General features: G+C 41.8%; 1 protein-coding gene across 1 annotated transcript in view; it reads left to right on the top strand.

Moving 5' to 3' along the window:
• The first annotated feature begins 2164 nt into the window (after nt 1-2164).
• The window catches only part of LOC129767999 (centrosomal protein of 131 kDa), a 31098-nt gene continuing 10742 nt past the window's right edge, over nt 2165-22520 (top strand). Inside the window, exon 1 of the mRNA XM_055769343.1 lies at nt 2165-2676. The gene's annotated coding sequence lies outside the window, so the exon portion shown is untranslated. The remainder of the gene's footprint in view (nt 2677-22520) is intronic.

The raw sequence follows: 22520 nt of genomic DNA, 5'->3' as shown, positions 1-22520 counted from the left end.
CCCAGTGTTCAAAACGGTCATATTGAAGTTGTTACAAAGGTCATATATCAACGATGAACGATTATCGTCGTACGGTTCCCCCCAGGCAGTTCCGTGAGAGTTGAAGTCTCCCAAGATCAATCGTGGCTCAGGAAGGAGTGAGCACATGTCAACAAGTTGCTTGCGGCTAACCGCAGCTCTCGGAGGCCAATACAAGCTGACTATACAGAGGTCTTTGCCTCTGATGTTTGCATGACAAGCAACAGCTTCGATCCCTCCAATAGGTGGAAGGTCAATTCTAAAAAATGAGTGACACTTATTGATCCCCAATAGTACCCCTCCGTATCTGTCATCGCGGTCCAAGCGTATTATATTAAAATCGTGGAAAGAGAGATCATTTTGAGAAGAGAGCCAGGTTTCGGACAGAGCAAAAACATCACAATTGAGTTTATGAATTAGAAATTTGAATGTATCCAATTTAGGGATAAGACTACGACAATTCCACTGTAAAACAGTGATATCTCCGACCTCTCTATTTAAATTAGACATCAAGAGAGATAATCATTGCAAGGAGGGGCCATGTTTGCATCAATTGCTGCAAAATTGTCTTTAGTACTGGAAGCATTGAAATGACAATGGTTCTGATGGAGTCGGAAACATTAAAACACGTGAAGATTTGATCCACAAGGTCAGACAACTTTATAAATCCCGATTGGGAAGTTGAACTTGACGGAAAAACAGGGACAGTTGGGGTTTTTGATGTCCCCTCGAGTGCTGGGTCGTTCGAAGGTGAACTATTACCACGGAGGCCAGGAGGGACCTGATTTTGCTTATCCGCTGCACTCGATTTTTTGGGCAAGCTAACAGGGGGTATCACCGGAGGGACTTGTCCTTGAACTTTGGGAGTGGTCACATTTTTGCGCCGGGGATTCCCTTGAGAAATAAACGGCGTGTCCCCGTTAGCTGTATCCGCTTCCATTTCGTCAACTGGCAACGTAGCGAAGACATTGTGTGTATTGATTGGTTGTTGTTCTTGAGCCAGTGGAGAAGCACCCTTCAAAATTTCTGCGAAAGTGCGTTTAGAGCGTTCCCTCAAAGAGCGCTTCTGTTTCTCCCAGCGAGCCTTGTATGTTTCACAAGCTGAGAGCACGTGTGGGGATCCCCCGCAATATGGACACTTATGCTCAGTCGCACTGCAGGATTTCCCCTCATGTTGTTCTCCGTAAGTGGCACATCGTTCTTTATTGGCACAATAAGCAGCCGTGTGACCAACTGACTTGCACTTTAGACAAGTCATTGGCTTTGGAATAAAAAGTCGCACGGCTAACCTCAATTTATCTACCATCACGTAGTCAGGGAGAGCTGAACCAGCGAAGGTGACTCGAAACGAGTTGGACGGCGTAAATTTCTTTTCTTCTCCTTCATGGGAGACTGTTCCGAGCTGGCGGCAACCCAAGATCTTAACAGTCGTCGAGGGCAGTTTTTTAAAACGGCCGGTACCTTCACTCGTAATGTATTCGCACGTCAAGCCCGTTTCGGTTATCACACCCTCAATTTCGACTATGTGAGAGGGAATGTAGACCCGATACTCAATTGTAAAATGCTGATCGACAACAATCTTGTTTGCGTCTTTTCGATCATTCACGACAACTCGCAATTTGTTTGGTCTAACCTTCGAAATTTCCGAAACGGAGGTATACCTTGCCAGATCTTTCGCGATCTGCATGACTCTCAACGCCTTTCCATTTGGCTTAGGCCTGATGAAAACAACCCAGGGACCAGTTCCGGGCGCATCTTCTGGATAGACCTTTACACGGGGAGTGGGAATAACAGGGGGGAAGGCGAGGACGGGGATTGAGAGTGGGAAGACGAAGGTTGAGAAGGAGCGGGAAGAACAGAGGGAGAAGACGAGGTTGAAGGTAGAGTGGGATCGTTAAGGGCAGATGGGAGATTTGCTAGTTTTTTGGAGGGAGGCTTTGTAGGGTTAGCTGACTCGTCCCCAGAAGAAGTATCTTCCGTATTTGGTAAGCGTTTGAGTGACTTTTTTTATCACTTAGGAGGGAACTAGGGTCAGAGACCTCCATATCTGAAGGTCCCCCACCCTCTGCCATTTTAAAATTGGCACTTATATTCTAAGTATTTTTTTTAAAATAATATTTCACAATAATAATAATTCACAAAAACAAACAAAAAAAAAACTTATAATTAATAAATATTTTCTCTCACTATATTCAATCTTATTCACCTATGAACGCACTCCAGTGCAGATGAACGGGAGCGTGCTGAAAGCTCGTTGGTGGTGGGAATGTGCCTACGACACCACTACACACAGTCGTCGGTGAAAGCTTACCCGCACTGTCACTGTTGGCACGATGACTCGGCGAAATCTCCAATGTCGGCGAAGCAGCGACAAAACAAAAACCAATGCTTGGCTTTCCGAGGATGAAAGCCTCTATCCACTTGCAGGCAGGGCACTTCACTCACTATCCAGATAGCGAAATGAACTCTTCAGCGGCAAAAAAAACAACAATCACGCGGTAACCGATAACGGAACTTGGACGCGACTTTCCTTCGTCTGAAGTTTCAGTAATGATGTTGGAAATGTAAAGTGGTTTATTTCCGCTTAATTTAAAGTGTTTCTGTGGTGAGTAATCGGTGATCACAGTTATCACTGATCATTTAACCGGCAAGCAAACGGTAAGCGACGATTTTTTCCATTCTTCTTCATTGAAAAGAATTATAAACAAATATATTAATAACACGGTGGGTTAATTAGCCCAGCCGTCATCATGGCGGCAAAGAACAGCGGTGGAACTCTACCACCAGATAGAAGAAAAAAAAAGAAATTATACTGATACAATGCCATTATGGATGGATCCTTATGGTGAGTTTGGGGCAGCGCACTTCCTTCTACTTAAAGCAGAAGAAGGCTGCACCCTTCCTAAGAACCCGTTCATAGTTGGCAAATCTATTGAAGATGCGGTGAAGGGTGAGATTGAAAACGCCCACACCGAAGAAAACCGTACACGGTACGTTTTAAAAGTCAGAAAACCTGAACAAGTTGAAATACTGCTTTCAATGAAAACATTAATTGATGGAACCAACATTAATATCAGTTACCATCCAACAAAAAATTTCTCATGAAGAGCCTAAGCGATCAAAATGTAACAAAAATATATCGCATGACGAAAAAAGGAAAAGATGGTATCGTTACTCCTCTTCCAACATTGATTTTAACCATATTGGGTACTGTTCCTCCTCGGTATATAAATTTTGGTCCTCTAAAAGTTCCAACCCGCCCATATGTCCCAGAACCTATGATGTGTTACAAGTGCTGGAATATTGGTCACACCAAGGCTCGATGCCCAAGGAAGGAACCGCTTTGCGGCACTTGTGGCGAAGAGCATAAAATTGTCAGTGAAACCAAATGTAACAAACCTTTGTTTTGTCTAAGATGCAAAACAGCTGATCACGGTTCTTTCAATAGAAAGTGTCAGCATTATCAGGATGAAAAAGAAGTCCAACGGCTTCACTTCCTAAAGGGTCTCTCTTTCGAAGAAGCGCGCAAAATAGCAAAAGGCGGTAACACTACCTATGCTGGAGTAGCGCAACAGAGGCTAACTATAAACACAACTGAGGGAGAATTTAATAAAATAATCGATATTAAAAATCGTGAAATCGAAGAACTTAAAAACCAAATCGCAAATCTGAACAAAAAAATCGATTTGCTTTGCGTAAACGAATCTTTGACAGAACTGGACACGGAAAGTGAACGCGAAAACATTAACACTGAAAATAACACTGAACAACCGACAGAACACACCATATACATTAACAAAAAACGGACAAAGAAACACAAACGACATTTAACAATTGACAACGGACAACAACCAGCTAAAAAAAACTCCGACAAGAGAAAACTTAAAAACTCCGCCAAAAACAAAACAAATTAACAAAGAACCACACATAATCGAACCCAACAACACACAAATGGAAACGAATATGGAAATTGACAATTCTTTTAATAAAATGAGGCTACAGTCATCCGCTTCTGGTAGCAGTACATCTGCCCCTCCCAAAACTAAATTTTAAAAATGGCCAATAATATTACAAAAATTAATTTCAATGATTTTACTAATCTAGCCATCCAATGGAACGTAAGAGGTCTCAGAAGTAGACTTTCTGACTTGCAACTTCTAATTTCAGAAATAAATCCCATTGTTTTATGCATCCAGGAAACAATGACTCCTGGTAATTTTTACTCTGATTACATTAAAAACTATGTAACTTACTTCAAAGAAGGTCCCACCCCCTCTTCAAATGGGGTAGCAATTGCAATAAAATCTGGGACTCCCTATAAGCTGCTTAAACTTAACATTTCGATGCAAGCAATAGGAATTTCAGTTAAATTCCCAATTGCAGTTACAGTTGTGAGCCTGTACATTCCACATCATGCTGACTTGGCTGCACTAGGTGGTCAACTGGATCATCTTGTGAGCCAGCTTCGCCCCCCATTTATAATTACGGGTGATCTCAACGCTCACTCTCATACTTGGGGAAGCACACACCTTGATCGAAGAGGAGAGATAATTGAAGATTTCACTTCTGATCACTCCCTTCAAATTTTGAATAATGGTCAACATACCAGATTACACTCTTCTAATGGTCTCACAACCGCCATTGATCTGACTATCGCTTCTAGTCAACTTGTTTCGAAGCTATTATGGAATGTCTATGAAGACAACTGTAATAGTGATCATTTCCCCATTATTATTTCCCTTGGTCAGACTTCTCCGGAAGTCCCCACTAGACCAAGGTGGAAATTTGAACATGCAGATTGGACTAGTTACCAATTGGATACTGAAAACTGCCTCCTATCCAGACAGGATTGGTCTTCAGAAACCTTTTCTCAAACCATCCTCGAAATTGCTTTAAAACACATTCCAAGAACCAGTGGAAACCCTGGAAAGAGGTGCGTCCCTTGGACCCCCGAGGTAAAAACTGCTATTAAATGCAGAAGAAAGGCTTTACGAAAATGGAGGAACACCAACTCAAATAGTCCGCTCAAGCCCATTCTGTTGAAGGAATTCCAGAAGGCACGCAGTGAAGCTAGGTCTGCCATATTTAAAGCCAAACAAGAAAACTGGGCCAAGTTTGTTGAAGACATCAACCCTCAAACGTCATCGAAAGAGTTATGGAGTAAAATCGGAAGGCTAAATGGCAAAAAGAGAAAAAAACCAATACAATCTCCTTATTGACGGTCAATATACTATTGACCATAAAACAATAGCAGAAGCTTTTGGGGAAAATTTTGCCAAAGCCTCGTCCAACCATAACTACAAAAGTCTTTTCCAAACCAGAAAAGCCGAATGTGAAAAGGAACTCGTTGACTTCAACTCCGATTCTGAGTTTGATTACAACAGGGAATTTTCCATCATCGATCTTGAATGGGCACTTAGTAGAGTTAAAGAAGGCTCTGCAGGACCAGATGAAATTAGCTATCCTATGTTGGGAAACCTGACCTACCTTGGAAAAAAAGTCTTATTGAAACTTTATAATGAGGTATGGTCCAGCGGGAATATTCCCAATTGCTGGAAAGAAGGTTTGATAGTTTCACTTCCGAAACCAGTCAAAAACCAACATCTTTTGGACAATTTCCGACCTATAACTCTTTCGAGTTGTGTTGGAAAAGTTCTAGAAAGGATAGTAAATCGACGTTTAAAGACCTTTTTGTTGTCTAATAAGTTGCTCGATCCAAGGCAATACGATTTTCGTGCAGGAAAATGCACAGAAGATCACCTAGGAGAGTTGGAGGCTACTATACATGACGTTATTGAGAAAGATCACCACGCAGATGTGGCATCACTTGATCTCAGTAAGGCATTTGATCGAGCATGGAGGTATCCAGTATTGAAGAGTCTCTTCGACTGGGGGCTCCGTGGAAGACTAGGTTTTTACATTAAAAGTTTTCTTGAAAACAGAACTTTCAGAACCATAGTCAACAACACGAAATCTTCATTAAAAGTCCAAGAGAATGGCATTCCCCAAGGCTCGGTTATATCACCAACCCTCTTCATCATTATTATGCAATCCCTTTTTGCAAAAATTCCAGAGAATGTAAAAATCCTTGTTTATGCAAATGACATTGTGCTAGTTTCAGTTAGCGTCGCTGCATCAGCAACAAGGAAAAGACTTCAAAAAGCAATTGATTCAGTTCAAAACTGGGCTCAAAATATTGGTTTCGAAATATCCCCGGAAAAATCAAAACTTCTGCATATATGTAATCCTAAAGCTCACTTCAAAGTTTCCAACCCTAAAATTTTCGAAACCCAAATCCCCTCAGTCAAAACTCTCAAAATACTTGGAGTAACTTTTGATAAGAGACTGAGTTTTATACCACATGCTCAGATGGTCAAAAAAGATGCTCGCAATAGATTGAATCTATTGAAGGCGATTTCTGGTAACCTAGCTTCCGGACTCTCTTTTACGGATAGTAAATGCTTGGTTGATACCAAAAATACTCTATGGTGTAAGCATCTTCAGCCGAGGTGGTGAAAACCACTAAAAACGATCGAACCGGTATATAACAAGGCAATAAAGATAGCCATCGGTGCCTTTGTTACAAGTCCTACCCTCGCTGTTATGGCAGAGAGTGGGCAACTACCATTTGATCGACTCGTTACGAAATTTGTGACAAATAGAGCTATTCGTTACCTTTCAATTCCTGACCGTGATCATGATATTCCATTAATATCTCGGGCAAAGGACCGATTCAAAGAACACACGAATCTGGATCTCCCCGATATATGTGTACATTTGACGGTCATGGAAAGGAATTGGAATGTAAAACCGCCGAATGTTAACCTTGATTTACTCGAGGAAGTTCGAGCAGGAGATCTCCCATCAAAAGTGAAGGCCTGTTTCAATCACCTCGTAGAAACAAAATTCCAGTTTGAACATCAAGTATACACTGATGGTTCTGTAAGCACTGACGGTGTCGGTTGCGGAATTTTTGAAAACCGTTATACCGGTAGTTTTTCTCTTCCTCACCAATGTTCAATTTTTAGCGCAGAAGCTTTTTCGCTTCTAATCGCTAGTCAAGAATGCACACATGATTCACTTCCTACTGTTATATTTTCTGATTCCGCGAGCTGTCTCCGGGCTATTCAAAAAGGCAAAAACCTTCACCCGTGGATTACTCAAATAGAAGAGGCTGCTTCTAATAAAAATATTACCTTCTGTTGGGTTCCCGGTCATACCGGAATTACTCGAAATATTGCCGCCGACAAATTGGCCGGTAGAGGCAGAGCACATTGTGGCGGGGAAAATTGTTGGTGAATCTTCAAGCACAGCACAAAACAAAAGACCGGTATGTGTCGATAACAGCCGCGTATTAAATTACTCCAAAAGTGTTGTTTCACCCGTTTTAAATCATCGTTGACCAGTACATCGCGATCCTGTGTGTCCGAATTACATATGTACGTGTTATCCAGTTCATACGATATTTAGTTGGCTATTTATTATCGAACCAGAATTTGCATCTGCCGATTGTGTGTTGTATACTGCTATTGTGTCGCTAGATAGTCATCAACACTCGATTCCCATTGAACCAAACACACACGCATCCAACCAGTGTTGTTTCTTTTTTTTTCCGTTCCTTTTTGACACACTATGAGCACTCAACGTACTCCGCCGGCAGCTGAAGCCAGCAAAAATACAATATTAACAAACAAGCGACTGCGAACTGATGACAATAACTGTTTTAAGATGTTTTCGGCCGAACATGATAAGAATGACCATCCGACCACGATGGAAGAAATGTTACGGACGATGATGCAGCAATTCTCTGAAACGAAACAGCTTATCGACACGGTACGAACTGAAATACTAAACGTAAACTGTAAAATTGACTCCGTTAAAACAGAACTAAAGAATGAAATTAAATCGGTGAAAGAAGAATGTGCTGCAAAATTCCAACACCACGACACTGCTCTTGATTTGCTGAATTCGAGGGTGGATGATATGTTCCAGACAGTCGGAGTTATGCAAAACCGCAACGAACTCATCATAAGCGGCACCCCTTTCAGGACCGGCGAAAATTTACAATCGATGTTCATGGAAATGGGAAAACACTTAGCGATGAACGACACGACCACCTTGATGGCGCAAACTAGGCGCATGAAATCTGGCGGAAATTTGGACGGTGACGGCCTCATTGTTGTGGAGTTTGCATTGAAGGCTACGCGAGATGCGTTTTACAGTGCATATTTGCGGAAACGAGATCTTACACTACGGCATATTGGACTGGATTCTGATCGGCGCGTGTATGTTAACGAGAACCTCTCCATCGAAGCGCGTAAGCTTAAATCGGCTGCATTACATAAGAAGAAGGCGGGCAAATTGGCATCGGTTTTCACCAAGGAAGGAATCGTCTATGTGAAGGTTGCAGTTGGCGGATCACCCATAGCTATACGGTCGGAGAATGAACTGGACAATTGTTTGTAAATCTGTTAGTAATTCTGTGTTTTCTCGTACACTTTTGAAGTAATGTTGATATGTAGTAGTTTATTTTACTGTGACTTGATTTAAATATTGTATGTTAAAAATATTTGTTTTCCGCTCCTCCGTAATTATGCAGCCCTCGAAAAATTGCTTCCCTTACTACACATAATGTTATCGTCACACAACCACACCTACACGAACATTCCGGGGGCGGTGCTGAATGCTGCTCTACTTTCTGGGAAGCTGAATATTTGCCATGGAAATTCCCAAAGTCTTTGTGCGCGTAATTGCAGTAAGCTTGATGAGATTCGAAACTTTTTGCTGAACCCAAAAGTCGAAATTGCGTGTTTCACGGAATCATGGCTAAGTCATAAGATCAGCGATCGTATTATCAGCGTCTCTGGTTACACCGTCGTGAGGAATGACAGAATATATAAGCGCGGCGGAGGCATTGCAGTTTACTATAGGGATCATTTAAACTGTTCTAGGGTTTTCGGCACGACTCTCACAGAAGATTCGACGGACAAGACTGAATGTCTGGCGTTGGAATTTCGAGTAGAAGGTATCAGAATCTTGATTATGGTCATCTACAATCCTCCGGAAAACGACTGCTCGTTTTTTTTGGCGGAGAAGTTGGCCAATTACGCCGCATGCTATGAAAACATTTTTCTACTGGGAGATTTTAATACTGACTTGATGCGATCTAGTAACAAACGTACGTTATTCGAATCAACGCTCCGTACTTTTTCTCTGTCATCCGTGAGCGACGAACCAACGTTCTTTCATGGTGGAGGGTGCTCACAGCTTGATCTCTTCCTAACCAACAACAACGAAAAGGTTTTGCGATTTGGACAGGTCAGCTTTCCCGGGCTTTCACAGCACGATTTAATTTATGCGTCAGTTGACTTCGACGTCTTACGGCCTTCCACTCCACGTACTTATCGAGACTACGCAAATTTTAATGCGCATGTTTTGGAACACGAAATTCTGTCCATCCCCTGGAACCAATTCTACGCGATGGAATGTCCAGCCGATTCCATGGAATTCTTCAACGCTCACATCAAAAGAGTACACGATGTGTGTATTCCTCTACGTGTCACTGCCAGTCGTCGACAGTACAATCCATGGTTCACTGATAGTGTTCATCAGTTCCTGCTTGAGCGTGACTTGGCGTACAAAGATTGGTTGCAAGCACCTTCACATTTGAAGGACGTCAGGCGGCAGAGGTACAAGATATTGAGGAATCTTTCATTTCTATACCGGGGTGTAAAATCAAAGTTTCGAAAACGAAAGCGTTACGCCGGAGACCGAGATTTTGAGCGTTAATAGCTCTTAAACAACTGAACGAAATGGTATGATGAACACTTCATTCGAAAGATAAAATGTCTACGCGTCATATACTTGTTACTTTTTCATCCAAAAACTTGTTTCAATAGCCTTAAAATTGGTTTCAAAATAGGCTATTGAAATCACCAATCGGTATATAAGCGAGCGCCGCTCGTAAACCCACTCAGTTATAATTGAACAGCGACTGGAGCATGTTGTCGCTGTTGTGATGAAGGTCACTTCGTTTATCATGAAAGCGCTGATGAACGGTGTTACCAAGAGCCTGTTTGTACACCTTAGGCCAGAAGGGAATCCATCAGGAGGAGAGTGATGCCACGGTTCCGCTTGAAACATCGGAGCAGCCGACACACACACATACACGCGCGGAATCCTCGTTGCTATCATCGTTGCTGAAAAAAACAGGAAGTGGGTTATATCTATGGTATAACCGCAAGGGTGACGTAGGACTATCGTTGATTTAGAGATCATTTGTTTGAAGTTGAATCTGAATTCATTCTGAATGAATGAATATTTGGGGGACTTCGAAAACGAGAGCGTTACGTTGGAGGCACAAGGTTTTATGCATCCAATATTGGATACGGAAATATCCTACTGATGGGGAAGAATAATCTTCAGAAGCTATCCTGTTAATTGCGATTGATTGAAAAATCGCAAAACCAAATGTATTTGGTCACAGTGTTACATGGATAGAAAACATTCAAATAAACTCTTACACATGAATGTATTTTCAAATTCCCAGAGGAACTGGCAGATTATTTTCCGGATCTTTCTCGATGCTGAATGGCATCCAAACGGAAAGAATTCCGTGCGTGTATGTGTGTGTGTAGCGGCTGCTTCGATGGTCACCTTCTCTTCTCTTGAAGGATAGGCTTCTCTGTGCTACCTCACAGTTTCAAACAAACTGCTTGCGTTCCAAGGCAGATCTCGATCCTTCGCCGACCAGCACCCTCAGCAACGATGTTGTCTTGTCGATGTCCTCACGAAAAATGAATGCGTCTCACCACCAGAATATCGCTTAATATGCTTTTTGTGCGTGATTGAATCGAGAGAAGACGTGGTTTACGATGACAATTTGGAAGGCAAACTAGAGGGGAATGAACTCTCTGAGCTCGGAACTTTCGGCGACTGAGCAATAATCGATTGCGGGCGCATACAATATTGGATACGGAAATATCCTACTGATGGGGAAGAATAATCTTCAGAAGCTGTCCTGTTAATTGCGATTGATTTGAAAAATCACAAAACCAAATGTATTTGGTCACAGTGTTACATGGATAGAAAACATTAAAATAAACTCTTTCACATGAATGTAATTTTAAATTCCCAGAGGAACTGGCAGATTATTTTCAGTAACGATTAGATATTTCCACATTTTCCTCGATACTGGAAGCCCACCAGTGGTTTATGCTAACTCGATAACCATCTGTTAATAGCACTTGATTGAAACATATTTGGTCACAGTGTTACATGGATAGAAAACATTCAAATAAACTCTTTCACATGAATGTATTTTTAAATTACCAGAGGAACTGGCAGATTATTTTTCGGGTCTTTCTCGATGCTGAATGGCATCCAAACGGAAAGAATTCTGCGCGTGTATGTGTGTGTGTGTAGCGGCTGCTTCGAGATCTTCCCGGGGAACCGTTTGTGGCATCACTCTCCTCCTGATGGATTCCCTTCTGGCCTAAGGTGCACAAACAGGCTCTTGGTGACACCGTTCATCCGCGCTTTCATGATAAACGAAGAGCTTCACCACAACAGCAACAACATGCTCCAATCGCTGTTCAATTATAACTGAGTGGATTTCCGAGCGGCGCTCGCTTATATACCGATTGGTGATTTCAATAGCCTGTTTTGAAAGCAATTTTAAGACTATTGAAACAAGTTTTTGGATCAGAAAGTAACAAGTATAGAACGCGTAGACATTTTATCTTTCGAATGAAGTGTTTATCATACCATTTCGTTCAGTTGTTTAGGAGCTATTAACGCTCAAAATCTCGGTCTCCGGCGTAACGCTTTCGTTTTCGACTTTGATTTTACACCCCGGTATAGAAATGAAAGACGTAGTCCTACGTCAATAATCTACCAGTTCCCCTGGGAATTGAAAAATACATTCATGCGAAAGAGTTTATTTTAATGTTTTCTATCCATACAACACTGCAACCAAATACATTTGGTTTTGTGATTTTTCAATCAATCGCAATTGACAGGAAAGCTTCTATTATTTTCCCCCATCAGTAGATAATTTTCGTATCCAATGTTGGATGCATAACATGAAAAACAGAAAAATTTTCACATCGCCAAAATCATGTAATATTCGAGTAATCATTTGCTTCTTACTCATATAATGCTGCGACCAAATACATTTCGTTTTGGATTTTTCAATCAAGTGTGATCAATGTAAGACCACGTCTTTCGGCAATTTATTAGAGGTGCAATGAATCTTGAGGAATTCCCGCTCTACGCGCACTGGCAAACGATGTTTACTCAACAATTTCTCAAGTGAGAAATGTGTGTTGTGAGAAAGGATTAGCGAACGCAAAAACGACAAACGGGAGAAAGAGATGTTTGGAGGTTGAAGAAAATTGGCAGAAAACATCTTCATTTTATCTTTCGAATAATGTGATTCATACCACTTCGTTTTGCCAGAAAGAGATTATTATTGCTCAAAGGAGGAATCGAGTCCACCGAGGAAATAACCCAGCGCAAATTAGAGTCGCCTATCGATTGCGGCATTCGTACACAAATAATTTTATAATGCAGTTTCATCAAAGTGATTTCTTCGATATGGGGAAATATTCACTACATAATGTCATGTGTTTCATATTCTTCATTATCAAATCCAATATCCATGGCCCCTATCGGTATCGAATTATCATTGACACCACGATTTTCGCTAAATGCTCATTTCAGTTCGGCCTGCAAAAAACTTTTCTGAACTCTTATCCATCAAATTTGGAGCCCTGAAAAGGGCCGTTGATTATATGAAAAGTCCAGAATGTAAACCCCACCCTCTTTATTATATAAGCTTACTGTATACTTACTTCGATGTTATTCGTTTCTCTCTCAGAGTAAGCTACGAATATAATAAGGGTGGGGTTTGTAACCCGCGACGCCGGGGGAGCGCGCGAGCCCGTCGCTACCGGGGAATTTGCGCAGATAAGCGGTCGGCTTAAGCGCCACTCCCGTGAGGGAGACCGACCGCCGTGTTATTTTCCTTGCCCGGCAATGAGACACCCACTGAGGGCGGGTTTGTCCTTTTCTCCTCACAAACCCGGTTAGCTTCGCGACTTTTTTCCTGCACTCTCGGGAGAACCCGCGATATCGTTTGTCCACGAGACGTAATGCAGACACAAGGAAGTCTGGGTCGATCCCACTGACTACCACTTATGCTGAGGTCTCCTCACTGGACCTACTAATAATGATCTTCCCCTCAACTTCAGAGCTCGCTTCGGAGCGTAGGAGTGAGAGTGGAAGTAAACAAAAAAGGAGTCTCCACCCTGACTCGTGACCTAATTAACACAAAAAGAAGAGTGAACGGGTTCGTCGGTGTTTAGGCCACCGCGAGCCAGTAAATACACATTTGTTTCTTAGACCTTAACATATAAATCGAACGGAAAAGTTTATTTTACACTACATTAAATATCAAAACATCTCTCACAACATTCTCAATCACTTAAATCAATTAGCTTCATCAACACTTCTCTTCTACATTGAACATTTAGTCAATCAGGAAAGAACATCCATCAACATAGAAAATTTATTTACTCTAAGAACATTAATCAAATTTCATTACTCTACTCTAATTTTCCTCCCAAGTCTCGATCTCATCACATCTAGGTTGAGAAGACGGCGCGCTTGCTATTTACTCCGTTAGGCTATTCATGAATGGCTTCGCTTATAGCGATTGAAATTACACAGTCATATGGAGTGAGCTCTCCACTGCATGCATTATTTGTGTGTGTATGGCTTTGAATTGTGTGGCTTTCGTGGTTAGTAGCTATTTATAGCGTTTTGCTCAATATCACTTATCCTACATGCGCATGTTAATAATGGATAAGGAAAAAAGGTACTCACTACCATGGATTTATGTGATTCGCTACGTCGACGGGTTCTACTCCTAGCTGGGCGTGCGATGAGCGGTCCTAACTTCCGGTTTACGCCTGTTGCGGCTGCCAGTATTGTTCGCGCAGCGCAGTCTTCGAACCAGGCGGAAAGGTTTGAGCCTTGGCTGGATTTTTGGTCAATTCCAACGTTGACTCCGTGGGGTCAGTAGCGGCGCTTCCTCCGGATGTATTTAACGGATGCACGGGAGGGTACAACTTCAACTTTGCCTAAATCTATCGACTATCCAGCTTTTGTGAAATTCGCGGTTCAAGAAAATAACACCACTCCGACCTCTTCCACGGTCCACGTTGAAATGGAAGAACATAATTTTTAGTCCTCAGATCAGCGTACTAATCAATAGGACCGGAACTGCGTAATTATTAACGAAGTTAATAATCACGCAAGTCATGCCAAGTTCCCTTGTCCCTACATCGGTCTCATATTCAAATATTCTCGGGCGATCACCTTTAACCTCCCGAGCGCAGTTCAAATCGAATCGCTTGCCGGGTTTTTGAGGTTCCAAGAACAAGAAAACCTCCGCCGAAAGACTCTGCTATTTGGGGGAAATATCCAAACGAAAAAAATGAAAAAAGGAAAGCATGAGTCTTTCGGGTGTATTGGTATTTGGGTGTCTTGGCTAAAACACAGCCGTCGAATCACATCCAGCACCCATTATGCCAAGTTGCTCAAATCTAAAAAGAGGAGCGGCACTCGCGTTGCCTTACATCCAATACATTGAAAGAAGAGAGAGGCTCCGATTCACACAAGTGAGCTGGTGTAGAATCTGAACTTCAAAATAACTAAACGAGGGGCTTCCAAATGTCGAAACCAGTACCACGCTACATCATTCCCTGCTGAATTTTCGAAAATTTGATTGGCATAAACCAATCAAATTTTCGAAGGCGAAAATAGAGTCTCCCTTCGCAGAATGTTCACTAACATTTTCGGGGTCATATGTGGTCATCGTCAAACTGAATTGACTCATCCTCTATCTCCAGTATCAGATCGGGTAATCTGTCTGTAACTGACCATCAACGCTTTACAGCTCCGGTCTCCAGCGAAATGTCATGCGAACCACTGTAAAAGGTTAACTCTAAACGCCCATCAAAAATTACTGGCATTACAGCAACTAACTAACTACTGAACTGAGAAACAAGAAAAACTCGAAAATACATCAATCGATCTGACCTTCAAGAACTACTATTAGTTGACAATCCTATTCACACAAAATGAAGAAAAAATATACTCAAAATTACCCAAAACTATAACTAAAATCCTTACATCCTCCACTTCTCATTAATAGAAGTATTTCTGGAGATGTAAAAAAAACGTACTATCGACCTACGTCGAAAAAATAACTCGATGAATATTGTTCATTCCGACCTCAGAACTTTACCCGAGTAAAAAGGAATGAAAACAATATCCATCTTAAATCAGCCCGAAATTTCTTCGGATATGGAAGCTACTTTGGAAACTCCAAAGATTGCGTGCTTCCACCGAAGAAAAATCTTAAAGTTCGCCATTCTCAATCGTTGGCATGCTCCAACGATGAGATGACCTTTTTCCTAACAAAATCACAAAACAAAACTAAATAATCAACCAATCACACATTCACGCACCCCTCGCTTACAAGCGATGTACACTCATTCTCCCAATACACTCACACAAGTCACTCAAGCTATTGCCAACTAAACAGTGTTTAAGAAGTAAACAAACCGGAGCGATGGTTTGGTCAGTGAAGTTTGTTTTTTTTTTTTTTTTTTTTTTTTTTTTTAATTTATGTGTTTCACACGGACGATTCCGTGTTTATGAAGAAAAAACCTTGTGAGCGATATGGACAACGATGGAAAAGGAAAGTGAAGATGGTGAGTCGTTCCAATTCTTAGGTGTTAAGCTTTTTTTTCTCTTTTTCTTTCCCAGATTAGGTTCGACAAGGGGAACAGCATCACCGATTGGACTGGATTGTTGCTGAGGAAACGATCCAAACAACGACGAAGGACGAGGATGACCAGGAACGGGACCAAAAAGGGACTAGGACAAAAAGGACGGAGGAATATTGAACGGGACCATTGGAGACAAATAATGAAGGAATCTGCAAAACGACTAGGACAACTCTTGGAAACCACAACTGAAGGAAAACACAGGAATGGAATGAAAATCATCAAAAGAAAACACAGTAATGGAAAAGGATGGAGGCTACTGAAAAGCCGGTAGAAAACGGGAACAACTGGATCTGGACACTGGTGAAACACAAGGGAAACACGGACAGGAAAATTTTCAAGGATAGGACACGGAATATGAGCTGGAGGACACAGTGACAAGACCAAAATCACAACGATAACCAAAATGTAATTATTCAATCTAAATATCTATTAATTTTTTACTTATTTTAGGAATTAAACTAAGGAAACTGTACCAACACGGATAACCTAATAAACTAAGCGGAATTTCTTCGAACCAAAAAAAAAACAAATAAATAATGGAATACCGGAACGCCAAAAATGACGAAAAAACAAAAACAACCGAAAAATATGGAATATAAACAAAGAAAAAACGTGAGTGACTATAACTTTTTAATGAATTAACAAACTAATCTAACTAGAATTAAGACTAACACTAGAAGTAAGGGTTAGGGAACTAGGAAAAAATAATAACTAACTACAACTAATATTTACAAATATTTACAATCCGGGTCGCTTTTCCCTACCAACTCGGTTCCGAAGGTCGGTCTCTTTCTTGATGTTTTCGTTGGGATTCCCGTTAGTCACTTCGGCTACATAGCTTTCAAATGCTTGATTCTACGGAATCACCCAGATCGAGAGGTTTATCTAGTCTCTTCTTCTTCCGACTGCTTTCAAGTGCTGAGGCGCTCTCCTCTTCGTTTCTTCACAAAGTCCACTACTGATTGTTTCGAAAATCATCATCAGTGCTCGCTTTACGCTTCGCGGTACCATGACCGCTACTTTGCACAGGTCATCGCTCCGACTCTTTCCTTTTCTTCGTGAACTTTGCTACTTTTTTTTTTGAATCATTGTGAGCTTTCAACCCAGACTTTAGGCAATCTTCCAAAGTCTCAACGATTCCTCAATCGATGGGATTCGACGTAGACTTTCCACATAGGTGTGTTTTCTATTATTAGTTCCTTTCTGAAAGGTACATAGCTTGAACACATAACCCTTAGGTTTTTGGAGCATCAGAAGGAAAATTCATTTTTTTGAGCTGGTTTGCGAAAAATACGCCAATGCGTTTTCCAGCGTTATCCTCCAGCTCATAGGTGTGAGAACCAAGGACTTTTCTTACAACACATTGTTCGTATTTAGGAGCGAGCTTTTTGCAAAAACCTTTGCCTTTATCTGACAGATCAAATGTCTTTTTCAGGATCTTTTCCCCAACAACATACCGTGGACAATCTGTGTTTGATCGCAGATTGTAATTTTTTTCGTGTCTTTTATAAGCTTTTGCCAGATTATTCCTCACCTCTTCGAACAATTGCTTCCGTTCTTCTGACAATTTTTCCTGACAGTTTTCTTCCTGTTGGTGGTTATCTCGAATGATGGCGTATTCCTTTCCATCCGAGACCTGGTTCCGCCCAAAAACGACGAAATAGGGACTATATTTGGTGGAATCGTGAACTGCGTTTCTAATTGCGTTGGCAATCTCTTGTAAGTTGTTCGTCCAATGCTTATGTTCTTTTTTAAGGGTGGCTCGAATGGCTGTGGTTACCACGCGATTCACCCTTTCGGTGTTATTGACCTGTGGGTGGTAGGCAGGTGTCAACCAGTGGTTTACGTTATATTTAACTAGCAGTTCGCGGAAAATTTTGGACAAAAATTGAGTTCCATTATCTGTAAGAACGATTTCTGGAACTCCGAAAAGTCGGAAAATCATGTTTTCTACGAAGTCTACGAGTGAATCAGCTTTCGCCTCTCTAAAAGGCTGCACGAGTACAAATTTGCTGAAGACGTCCGTGGCCACCAGTAGGCACGTGCTACGCTTTTTCCCCGAGACAGGCAGTGGTCCGATATAGTCCAAAGTGACGAACTGCCATGGGTACTCTACCGGCTTTTGCGATCCCATCGGAGGAGTTGCATTTATATTCACCGCTTTGCTCGTTTGGCATTGCACACATTCTCTACAGAAGTTTTTTATTTCTTTGGCCATACCTGGCCAAAAATGCCTTTCCTTTACAGACCCCAGCGTCTTCTCGAAGCCGAAATGGGCTTTCCCATGCTCGGTCCTAATCACATCCGTTCTTGCTGCTTTCGGAGTGAACCACTTCCACGCGAATCGAGGGTCGGATCGTTTATTTTGGGATTTGCAATATTTGTAGATTCTCCCGTCAATTACTTTGTAATCTTTGAATTGAATGGGGTTTGCTTCAATTTGTGACATTAGATCGTCGTACTGAGGATCGAGTGACGTTACCGTTACGGTTTCAATTGAGCGCGACAGACAATCTGCAGTTATGTTATTCTTCCCCTTTCGGTAAACCAGTTCCACGTCATACGACTGTATTCTTAGGGCCCATCGTAGCAATTTAGAGTTTCCTGATTCCGCCCCTATTTTAAATAGCCACAGTAAACTTCTGGCATCAGTTACTATCCGAAATTTTGTCCCTTCCACATAATGGCGGAAGTGGTCTATCGCCATAAGAACCGCCAAACATTCTTTCTCGACCGCTGCATATTTCCGTTGAGTGTTGCTTAGCTTTTTGCTAAAATAGCTTATAATCCGCGTTTGCCCTTCGAGTTCCTGCACCAGAGCAGCGCCAATAGCGTTGTCTGAAGCGTCAGACTCTATCGTGAAAGGCTTTGAAAAATCCGGATTGCCCAGAATTGGGGCCGATATGAGCGCTGATTTCAGCTTATTAAATGCCGTTTCCGCCTCCTCAGTCCATGAAATTTTCTTCTTATCCTTTTTCAAAAGGTTTGTTATTGGGGTAGTTATTTCGCTGTAGTTGCTAATAAATTTTTGGTAAAAACCAGCCAATCCCATTAATCGTCGGACGTCCTTCACTGTTTTCGGTCTCGCGTAATCAAGGATGGGTTGTATACGGGATTCATCGATTGCCACTCCGTGTTCCGATAAAAGGTACCCCAAGTACATGACCTTTCTTTGGCAAAATTTCGACTTTTCTAACGAAATAGTTAGTCTTGCTGCTTTCAACCGCCCCGCTATTATTCGCAGTAATTTGAAATGCTCATTGAGCGTTTTTGTTGCCACCACCACGTCATCTAAATACACGAATACGTTCGGCTGAAGATCGAATCCGATCACTTTATTCATCAGCCGGCACATCGTGAATGGGGCATTCGTTAGTCCAAAAGGGCATACTTTGAACCGGAAGAGTCCCTTTGATGTTCGGAAGGCTGTAAAATTTCTGCATTCTTCTTTCAGAGGAATCTGAAAGTAAGCATCTTTCAGGTCGATTACTGAAAAGAATTTCGCATTTTCTAAACGATGGAAAATATCCTGCATATTTTGCATAGGATATGCGTCCTTTACCGTCATCGCATTTATCCTTCTCGAATCTAAACAAACTCTGATCTTTCCATTTGATTTCCTCACAGCAACCAAGGGGTTCGTCCACTCGCTATAGCATTCTTCAATCGCATCTAACTGTTTGAAACGTTCTATTTCTTCATCAATTTCCTTCTGTATGTAGGGTGAACATTTATATACAGGTTGATTCCGCGGTTTGGCATCCTCCTTCAATATGATCTCGTGTTGTATGAGGTTCGTCCTCCCAAGTTTACCAGGGGCAGTAAAGGCAAATTGTTTTATTGTCGTTATCAGCTGTGCTCGCTCTTTCGTTGTGAGATTATGCTCCGTTTCGATCTCATCAGGTATCGGTTCCGCCGGAGAATCGAATGTTGGGAAATCTAGTGTTTCATCTTCTTTTTCTGGAATTTTCGGAATTTCCACGGTTGGCTCCACTGTGAAACACATTTGTGAAGTTTGCCCGATATCCAATGTTTCAATTTTCTCCAAACCGTACCCCATATCTATCATCGGTTTAATGCTGAACCCTTCCCAGAAATTCGTACCCAAAATGAGTTTTCTGCTGATCTGAGGTACAATAATGGTCGGGATGACACGAGTCATGTTTTTGTAAGTGTATGGTACGTTAAGGTATCCCAGACACTTGTATGCTGTTCCATCAGCTGTACTCACTCGAATCGCTGCTGGAAGGATTTTCAGTCCGTATTTTATTGCAAATTCTGACGAATTTGTTACGCTCACTCCGGCTCCCGAGTCTAATAATGCTTCGATTTCGGTATCAAAAACTCTCACTGTGATATGGGGACATTTACTTGAATTGATCGTGATGTGATGTATCGTTGCTAGTGGGTCAAAGTTTTTTATTTTTGTATTGGGAATCGTGAGGTTTCCAAGGACGGAAGGATTCCCCTGCTCACATCCTCGAGTTAGTTTCCCGAATCGTTAGTACGATTGCGAAACGTCATCGTCGAAGAGCAACGTTCGCATGATCGAATCGTCCTTCCTAGAATGCCACACCCAAAACAAAAAATTGTTTTCGGTCTCGAACAATCCCGCCATGTATGTCCGGGCTGTTGACAGTTCCAACAACCTCTTGTAGGTGGCGCTGATGTATTCGGCTGTTCCTCTTGCCTATTTCCTCTTACATTAGACGTTCTCGGTCTCATCGGTTGACGTTCTCTGGACTGGTTTAGTTCCACTGCATTAACCATCTCCTCCTCGTCACTCGTGTACTCTGCCGCTTCGATTTGCAGGTTGTTTAACGGTCTTCTCGCTGGTTCTAGGAAACCCATCTGGAGGCTAGGGTCAGTGGCATCAATGCGGTAATTCAGCTTTATCAGCTGATGCAGGTCTTTCACCTCGATCGTTGCCAATTTCGAACGATAGTGCAAGCGCATATTGTCCCACACTATCTCGAATTTCCTGCTTTTCGACAGAGGTTTGGAGAGCATTTTTGTCAGTTTTTCGATTTCTGTAACAAATGCGATGAATGACTCGCCTCTCTGTTGTTTCCTCTCATGGATTTTCTGTCGTATCCCTTGATCTTGATTTGGGTTACCAAATCTGTATTTGATCATGTGTTCAAAAGTCTGCCAGTCGTCAAACTGATCTACGAATGTGAAAAACCAGTCAGAGGCAAGACCATCCAACAGCAAATGCACATCCCGTAAAAGTTGTCCATCTGAAACTCCTTCTCGCTCCGCAATCTTTTTTAATTTATACAGGAAGCCCTCTACGCTTCCCGATCTGTTTTCTCCCGTGAATCTAAGCTTCCATTTTTCGACTCTATAAAAGTCTCTGCCAGTCTGGTGTGTTCGATCCTGACGACGATGCCCTCTTGTTTCGTGTCTTGTTCTTTCCGTAAATCGCGGTTCCCGGTAGGAATTTGAATCATCTGAGGACTCATAGTCATCCGAACTTCCAGCATGTTGTTCGCTTAAATTTGGTCGAACATTCTGAGCTTGTCTCGTTATTGTCGGTTGGTGTGTGATTGTGTCCGGACCTCCCAAGACGCTGTATACGGGTCGTTTTGTATCGGGTCGTGGTGCATCGGGTCGTGATGTATCGAACCGTACTTTTGTTTCCCTCCTGCATTCACTGGTTGCCTGTCTTTGGCTATCGCCATCGAGCCTATTCCCTACCGCACAAGTCATTCTGTTGATATTAGAGGTCGCCAGAACGCTCTGCATGGTTTTCTCTAGTTGTTCGATTTTTTCTCGCAATTCCCTATTCTCTTGTTGCAGTTCTGTTTCCCATACTCGTCGGGCTTTCGGTATTGCACCAGTATTTTTAATCGGTAAATTGTTTGCACCCACAGGTGTAGTCAGTTCCGGCAACGGTAGATGATGTTGTTCGTTTTCAGTACGTGGAGGACTCAAGGCTTTGGCTAAATCTGCTTCATTAATCATGTAGTTAATCCTATCCATCACCGGTGATGCTGGGGGACCAACCTTATACTGCCTCATCAATTCCCCAATATTTCGAACCAAATCTCTCTTCTGTATTTTCTCGCTCTCGTTTTCCGCTGAACACCGTTTTGCTCTGTAATAACAGTGTAAAAGAACCGACTCCCATCTGGTGTCCATTCCATACCGCCATAAGGCTTTCTTCACTTCGTCGAATTTTTTTTCCACCACTGGATATTCGTCCCGTATACTTAAATTGGAACGATAGTTCCGCCCTACTTTCGCATCTGCCTTAAATAATTTTCTTAAACACCGCTGCTTCTCCGCGAGATCTAGCCCGATTGTATCTTCATCGAGTTTCTCCCGAATACCCAGCTCGTAGTCTACTTCGTCCATAGTCAGATACTCCGCAGACGGAAATTTATCCATTTTGTTTAATTAAAGTAATACCAATAGTTAATGTATATATATTTAATTTTTTTTTATTCACAGGACAACGAGACGTAGCTGACTGATTCCGAATATTTGATAAATACTTAAATATATGAAACAAAAATTTAATCAATGTACCATACAGTTGAGAGGATGAATTTCAACAAAGAAAAATATTTAGTACTAGATACGAAAAATGTTTTTATAAATAATGACGTAGTAGAAGAGAATAATAATAACTGCCCA

This window comes from Toxorhynchites rutilus, chromosome 2 (assembly GCF_029784135.1).
Source record: "Toxorhynchites rutilus septentrionalis strain SRP chromosome 2, ASM2978413v1, whole genome shotgun sequence".
NCBI lineage: Eukaryota > Metazoa > Arthropoda > Insecta > Diptera > Culicidae > Toxorhynchites > Toxorhynchites rutilus.
Note: the sequence above shows the minus strand (reverse complement) of the source record. Positions and strands in the feature narration are given on the sequence as shown.